Source organism: Medicago truncatula, chromosome 7 (genome assembly GCF_003473485.1).
Source record: "Medicago truncatula cultivar Jemalong A17 chromosome 7, MtrunA17r5.0-ANR, whole genome shotgun sequence".
Lineage (NCBI taxonomy): Eukaryota > Viridiplantae > Streptophyta > Magnoliopsida > Fabales > Fabaceae > Medicago > Medicago truncatula.
This window is the reverse complement of record NC_053048.1, coordinates 40,884,994-40,892,762: the sequence shown is the minus strand read 5'-3', so window position 1 is coordinate 40,892,762 and position 7,769 is coordinate 40,884,994. Positions and strand designations below refer to the sequence as shown.

The 7,769-nt window shown below is 32.9% G+C and overlaps 1 long non-coding RNA gene across 1 annotated transcript; it reads right to left on the bottom strand.

The window, feature by feature from the left end:
* Positions 1-4,397: 4,397 nt before the first annotated feature.
* LOC120577176 (uncharacterized) lies at positions 4,398-6,543 on the bottom strand. The gene is made up of 2 exons (XR_005643226.1): positions 6,452-6,543; positions 4,398-4,731 (listed from the first exon to the last, which is right to left on the bottom strand). It is a non-coding gene; the product is annotated as an uncharacterized lncRNA (long non-coding RNA).
* Positions 6,544-7,769: the final 1,226 nt, after the last annotated feature.

Here is a 7,769-nt window from a genome sequence, read left to right as displayed (position 1 = left end):
TTTACTATCATTAAATGACAGCGTGAATAAAAATATTTGAGAGGTTTTGATAATTAAACGATATTGAAATTAAATATATAAGTGATAAAAAGATAATAAAATTCCTTTGAAAAAAGGTAGTAAAATTAAGAGGAACATCCTTAAACATAATTAAATGGAACGGTTAAAAAAAAAATTAAATGGAAGAAAAAAACATATTGAAATATAATATTAAAAAATAAAAGAATATGTTCCCAATCTGAATTGAAGATAGATGCTTCTGAAATAAATTGTCGAGAAGTAAACCAAGTTGCTTGGGCTCCAATGGCAAGGAACTCCTTCCAAGGACGTACCCGGGGAATACCGGGTTCGATTCCGAGGAGGAACAACGCACGAGCCGGATTAGTCGCCCACCTTTGGTGGGTCAAAAACCGGTGCGAAAGCAAAAAAAAAAAAATATATCGAGAAGTAGTTTTGTGAAGTAGCATTCAATAACTTTTGGCCAAAGCTCATTCCATTCAATTTTATGCATTAAAATAAAGTATATTTTTTAATAAGTAATAATTGATTTTGTATTTGGCTTAACTTCTCCTTAAAAATATAGAGAAGTTGAAAAACAACTGGGTCAAACGGTATCTTAATCTCCCACAACGGCGGTGTAGAAACAACTGAATTTGGGAGAAAAAATTGGAAAATAGTTAAAAACAAAAAAAAAATTGTAAAATAGTTAAAAGTTTTTAAAAATATAAAAATTGGAAAATAGGTAAAAAAAAATTGGTGAAATAGCACTCAACGCAACACTAAAAAAAAGTATATGCATTAGCATAAAAAAAAAAAAACAGACAGGCGGACATAAAACATTACTCTATACATTAATGTGTGTGTGTATATTCGCGAGGTTGAAGAAATGAAATAAAAATATTTGTATCATTTAGTGTAAATAAAATATTTGTGAGGTTGTGATGATTAAACGATATTGAAATTAAATATATAAGTGATAAAAAGATAATAAAATTCCTTTGAAAAAAAGATAATAAAATTAAATGGAACCTCCTTAAAAAATTAAATGGAACGGTTCAAAAAATAAAATTAAATGGAAGAAAAAAATATATTGAAATATAATATTAAAAAATAAAAGAAAATGTTCCCAGCGTGAGTTGAAAAGAGGTGTTTGTGAAATAAATTATCGAGAAGTTGTTTTTTAAAGTAACTTTCAACAACTTTTTGGCCAAAGCTCATTCCCTTCAATTTTAGGCATTCAAAAAAGTTTTTTTTTTTATTAAGTACTTAATTGATATTGCGTTTGACCTAACTTCTCCTTAAAAATGTAGAGAAGTTGGAAAAAAAGCCGGGTCAAACGATACCTTAATCTCCCACAACGATAATGTAGAAGCAACTGAATTTAGGTTTATTTTTATTCTTATAAAATAAATTTAAAATAAAAAAGAAAATAATATAAAATAAATAAAAAATAAAAAAATAAATAAAAAATAATTTAGATGAGGTGGCACTCACCAAGGTTAAGGAGTTATAGAATTACTAAATTGCCCCTTCTAGGGGCAAAATTGTAAATTTATATAGCATCAATTTTAATAAATAGTTAGTAGATAGAAGATAGATGGAATGTTTGCACTTTATAGGATTGAATATTTAAACTGTAGTCATGGATCGCTGAATTATGGTGACTTACCCTTTACATCAACAAACTAGGTATGCTTGGCCTTCTTTAGTCATCTCTACTTTCTTTTGTTTCAATTATCAGTTTCAATTATTATTATTATTATTATTATTATAGTATTACTGCCCAAATAGCCTAGACACATACCCTATATACTAACTACATTATACCCCAACCACAACCATTCATGAAAAGTAGATAAACACACACATGATTGTCCCTGAAATGAGCTAGCTAACACAGTGATCATTCTATATAACATGACTATAGGAAATAATAATAATAACAATAATTACAGTAGTAGTGATAGTATATGTGACATTAATTAAACGAGTGTGACACTGACTGTGAATGGGGGGAAAATGAAACAGCGGACATGCGGATGTGATTCTTTAATCTACGTCTCAAGACCGGTTTAAAACAAAAGGAATGATAAAGGAAAGGTTGTGGTTATGCCTACCAGAAGTCCGCCTATAAAAAGCAAAGAGAAAGGGAAGGAAGTGGTCATTTATGTAAGTAGAACGCCTACTAACATGAAGGATAATAGGAAGGAAGTGGGCATTCCTTCAAGTATCACGTCTGTTTCAAGGGTCTTTAATTCTAGGTAAACATCCCTCTTTTTAGCATAGTGGTAGATAGTTTTGATATGCAGGTGGTGGTATTAAGTTTAAGAATCATAGTTAGGGAAAATAAAAATGGGCCGTTTGAAATTCAGGAAATCAGGGTATAAAAGAAAATTGTTAACCACTTAACCTTATGACGGATCTGATATGATACCATTTTTATTCTTTCTGATATTATTGTATTCTGTGAGAATCGATTGTATTAGGCGTTGAGGTATCGATTCAGTCAGGTCATTGGTTTTTTATTTTAACTACTTTAACTTATGTAGCTTTAACTAATGTGTAAGATATACATACACATGTCGTATGTTTTGTTTAATATTTGACATGGGCTTATACAAGATGGTCGTATGTAATTTTAGATGATGATAAATCTCAATGTTCTACTATATTTGTGTATTTAACAACTAATACTAGTTGATGCTTTAGGATATTGGAGTGCTTTAGTTGTTTCAAAATGGACTCACTTAATTGTTTCCACTTAATTGTTTTTGCGTCAACGTGTATCGAACTTCTTCGTGAATTGTTTGACCATATCAGTTTTTGTTTCAGCTTGTTTCAATACATACAAATATCATTCCTCTTTCTAATATTCCTTTCTCACACCATTATTTTAATACCAAATCCATTATGATTATGATACCTTCGTATTTAGCAAGCAGCTCAGTAGTTATAAGAAAAATAGAGTAACTTGGTAGAAAATGAATCCCGTATTATGACACCTATAATCATTACTTTTCAGAAAATAAACCCACAAATGAATGACACCTACATGCAGCTCATGGAAAATTCTACTTAAATGTGTGCTGAATTCTTAGGGTATGTTAGGATGGAGGGGAGGGCTAACTTTTCTTCTTTAATTATGGACACTATAAAATATTTTAAAATTAATTAAGTGTGACTGAAGTATTATATGCAAATTTATCATGTAATTCCTTTAAAAAAAATTAAAATATCAAACATTCTTAAAAATATAGACTTAACCCTCCAAAGCCCTCCCCTCCAAAATCCTAAAAAAAACCTCCCAACAAACCCTTAGTCTAAGTCAACTGAAGTCCCAGCCACCTGAGTAAAAGACACAAGGTAACTGATAGAACTTGTCCCCAAAAACACGGATTGCTTATTGGATACTAAAATGAGCATCCAACGTATTATATAAAATAATGACACCAGTTCTATTAGTCTATTAGTTAGGGAGATCCATTAAGTACATTTGATGTCTGTAAAGTGAAAAGGAAAGATCCTTGGCGAAAGAAAGGCTGGAGCTTAGGATTTGCAGAATATAATTTGTACACCTTTCAAATGAAATGAATAGCTTAATACAATTAATGTGTGCAACTTAAAACAATGTCTACTTCTGTACAGGATATCAAACATTTATAAGGAGAACAAATCTATTTTTAATATTATCCTTAATCAGCTTCCTACATCTTAGAATTTTGGGTTAGGCCTAACTCAACCCTACAAAACCGGCTTATAAACACATTGTCAGACCTTATCTCATCCGATGTGGGATTCTTAACACACACCCGTATGCCCAAGACTGGACTTCTGGAGCGTAACCCTAATGGCCTAAGAACGGTGACCTGATGACCCAATGGAGCTTGGATAGGCTCTGCTACCCTCTTAGAATTTTGAGTTGAACCTGACTCAACACTACAAAACCGGCTTGCTAGGTGAAGACTGCCCCCACTTATAAACACGTTGTCAGGCATTATCTCATCCAATGTGGGACTCTTAATACTACATTATAATGAAGGGAAGATGCAAAATGTAAACAACTGATCAAATTACATTAAGGGTTACAGCACAAGGAACAAAAGCACAACTTGGTATCAAATTTACATTAGCTCTCCAAAACATGAGGCTTCTAGTACAAATTGAGTTTGTTGTCACCTGTCAAGAACTGTTCAATAGGCAACAGAACTGGAATTCTATTCATTGGATTTATTTTCTTCACCATGAACAAAAACAACAGCCACATAGATGTCTGAACATTGAAAAAAAATAAGTACCAGGTTCTGCGCTAGTTAAGATTAATATGTTAACTGGGTGCGGGAAATTTTATTTCGTGCCAAGAACCATCACAGTTGAACAAATCAGGGGCAACAATGATGTTGTAAAATTGGTCCTGCTTATGATTAAAGGGATAACAAGCTCTAAATGTAAAGTACAACGAAGCCACGGAAATAAGAATTCACAGGTATAACAACTAACAAGTAATGAAGGATGACTAGAAGTCATAAAGGAAACTTTTTAGTAAAAAATTAGTGGATAGCAATCATGTTATACCGCAAATTCATCAACCAAGCTCAGCTTAGCAGCCAACTCCTTCAACGCTTTGACTTCCTCCACAAGCTTGAAAGGTGTGCATTCTAGTGGGGGAGGCTTTACTGGTACAAGACTCTCAATACTATTTTTATCAACAAAATCTAAAACAGAGTAATACTCCTGAAATATAAAACAAATTTTTGCACAATAAAATAAGAGACAATAGAATTAATAATAATTAAAATAAATCATAAATCAGCATCAGCATCATGTTAGACAGATTGAAGTTTGTGTCACAAGAACTGAGTATGAACTTAGTTGGACTAAAACCAGCAGAAAAAACACAAAACATAGATGGATTGAAAAGTGAAAGAGGTGGAGACGGAAGAAAACAGTCCAATAAAAATATTTCTTGCACAAATTCATGAATCGTTTTTCATGCAAAGGAGTCTTACTCTAGAATGAAAAGTTGAAAACAACCCAAATGAATACTAACAAAGCAACCAGATACATTAGCTAAAATATTTAAGATATTTCTCAGCACACGTATAAGAGGTGTAGGATTGCATGCAGAACAAGTTCCAACCACACACAAAAAAATCTTCTGGAACTAAGATTTAATCTCACCCCACCCAAAAAAAATATATATATATATATAATCTTTTGAAAGCACTTAGTAATTTATTGATTAGAAATACAATTTACTCAAGGCTTTTTAAATCCACAAGGACAACACTAGACATATTCTAAAGTACTTCTTCAAACAGTGTCAGGCTATGAAGCCTAGATACTTCAAAATGGATGACGTACCGTATCCTCTGCGTATCCTGCACCGATACCTGCCCGATACTTCCCGATACGTATCTGGAGAGTATCCAAATATTAAATTTTATTTTTTTTAAAAATAATTATCCAATACATCCCGATACGCATGGATACTTGTGTTTTTTATATTATTTTGATTTCTATATTATTTTGATTTCTGTTTTTTTTTTTTTGTGTAAAAAATAAGAATAAAAACATTATATTACTATAATATATATACATTTCATTTATCTTTCTTTGGTGCCAGTACGACCCACATCACACAACCAATTGCATATTTCCCTTTTTCTTAATCGTCAATATTATATTTATATTAATGTGCTACGAGCCTGGTTTCATTTTCTTAATCGTCAATATTATATTTATATTAATGTGCTACGAGCCTGGTTTCATGTGTTTGTTAATATACTTGCATATTAAAAAAATTGTTATAATTATATAGTACATTTAATTATATAATTTTTTTTTATTAACGTATCTCGTATCGTATCTTGATTTTTGAAATTTTTTCGTATCGACGTATCAGTGCAGTATCGTATCCGTATCGTATCTCGTATCCGGGCTTCACAGGTGTCAGGTCAACAAATAAACAGTTCTGTCAAATAGCAGCCATGGGCGACTGTCAATGACATGGAATTCTAACAGGATGCCATTTGAATATAATTCCATAGAAAGAAAAGAAGAATTCAGCTGCACCAAAAAGAAAATGGCACAACTGTAAGCATTTTTTTTTTTTTGTCCCAGCCCTTTGGTTCACACGAGAAAGGGCCCTGGTAAGGTAGTAAAGTCTAGCTAATGATTATTTTGACCAAGGTTTGAAATCATATACTCCCGATCATTTTGAACTTCAATAAAGCTCATTAACCATTTATTTGCCAAAACAATTGAAGAGCTTCATAGTAATATACCAACATATGAGTCTTTTTAACATAAAAAACCTACCCATCTCTATAATTTCAGTCTTTTTAACCTAACCAACATATGAGCATAACACATTTCAATTTTTAATAATAAATAAGCACACATGCAAAGCATAAAAAAATAGTTTTGAAGAAATTGAGCAAAGTGAACGAACCAAAGGATGTACAAATCTCTCACCATCTTCAGTCTTCTCCTTCTCCAACCAAACATGTTCAAAAGTTTGATTGGAATTATCAACAGCAAGATTATAATGATACTGAAGCTTCCTAAGAGTATGAACATGAAACGAAACTTTCTTCTTGGTTTCACTCCCATGATCATCAACCCAAAGAATCAACCCTTTCCTCTCTTTCTTAAAAAACCCATCTTCCCCTTTTTCCATATCTTGCTCCATAAGAACCCTATGAAACTTGTCCACTAATTTGTCGACGAGTTCCAGAACGTCATCGTTTGAATTAACTATCCATTCGTAAGTGTCGTCCACGTCAGTGGGGAAGGAGGAGTTAGGGCCTCAAATCTGGTCGGAAGAGCCGATTTGGTTGAGCATGGATTGGGATTTTTGAGAGAGTTGGATGAGATGACGGAATTCGGGGAGGTAGTAGTGGAAACGGAATGAGTCGGAGGTGGGGATGGATTGGAGGGAGGTAGAGGGCGGAGAGGTGGTGGTTGAAGTCTTCCATTGGAGGGGTTTAAGGGTTAGGGTTTTTGGGAATTTGGCGAACGGGGTGAAATGGAAATGCAGTGGTGAATTGGAAACAACTCACTATCACTGACTCATGACGCTACTCTTCGACCATTTAAGGAAAGGGTCTATTACGACTACATATATGTACTTTCATGTGATGTGGCGACTTAGACTCTTTAGGGATTTGACTATCAAATTGATGTTAGTTGACAAATCACATTAAACCATGTCTTGCTCATCTTTTGTACACTCTAATAAACAACTTTGCGACGGATCAACATGTATCATAATCAGATATTAACTTACGCGCACAAACTTGCTATTTATAACATCACAACATGGTACACATAAAACATCCAATTCCTAGCATGAATTTAAAGAGTGTGGGAATACTCTAAAATAGTTTGTCAAACACAACCCCTTGTGTTCAAGCCGGAACAGGTTGAAGACCGGATTTGACCTGGTTTTTTATACACCCCTAACTACTATTAATTTAAAAAAAAAAAAAAAAACTTACTTCGTAGTATTGGTGTTTTTCTCAACACCTTTTCTCGCACCCTCCAAAAAAAAAAATTGACAAAGTAACCTCTTTTGGATTAAATCAAAACAAAACACCATTTTTCAGATTTTAGAGTTCAGACTCGTTCTATATATGGTTCTAACCTCCCTTCTTCCTCCTCACTTCTGTTTTTACTTTTTCAAAATCTCTCCCAAAAACCAAAAATGCAAAACTCACAAACTGTGATGAATCACTTTTGGTTTTTCCGTGTTCTTGGTTTTTAAAAAC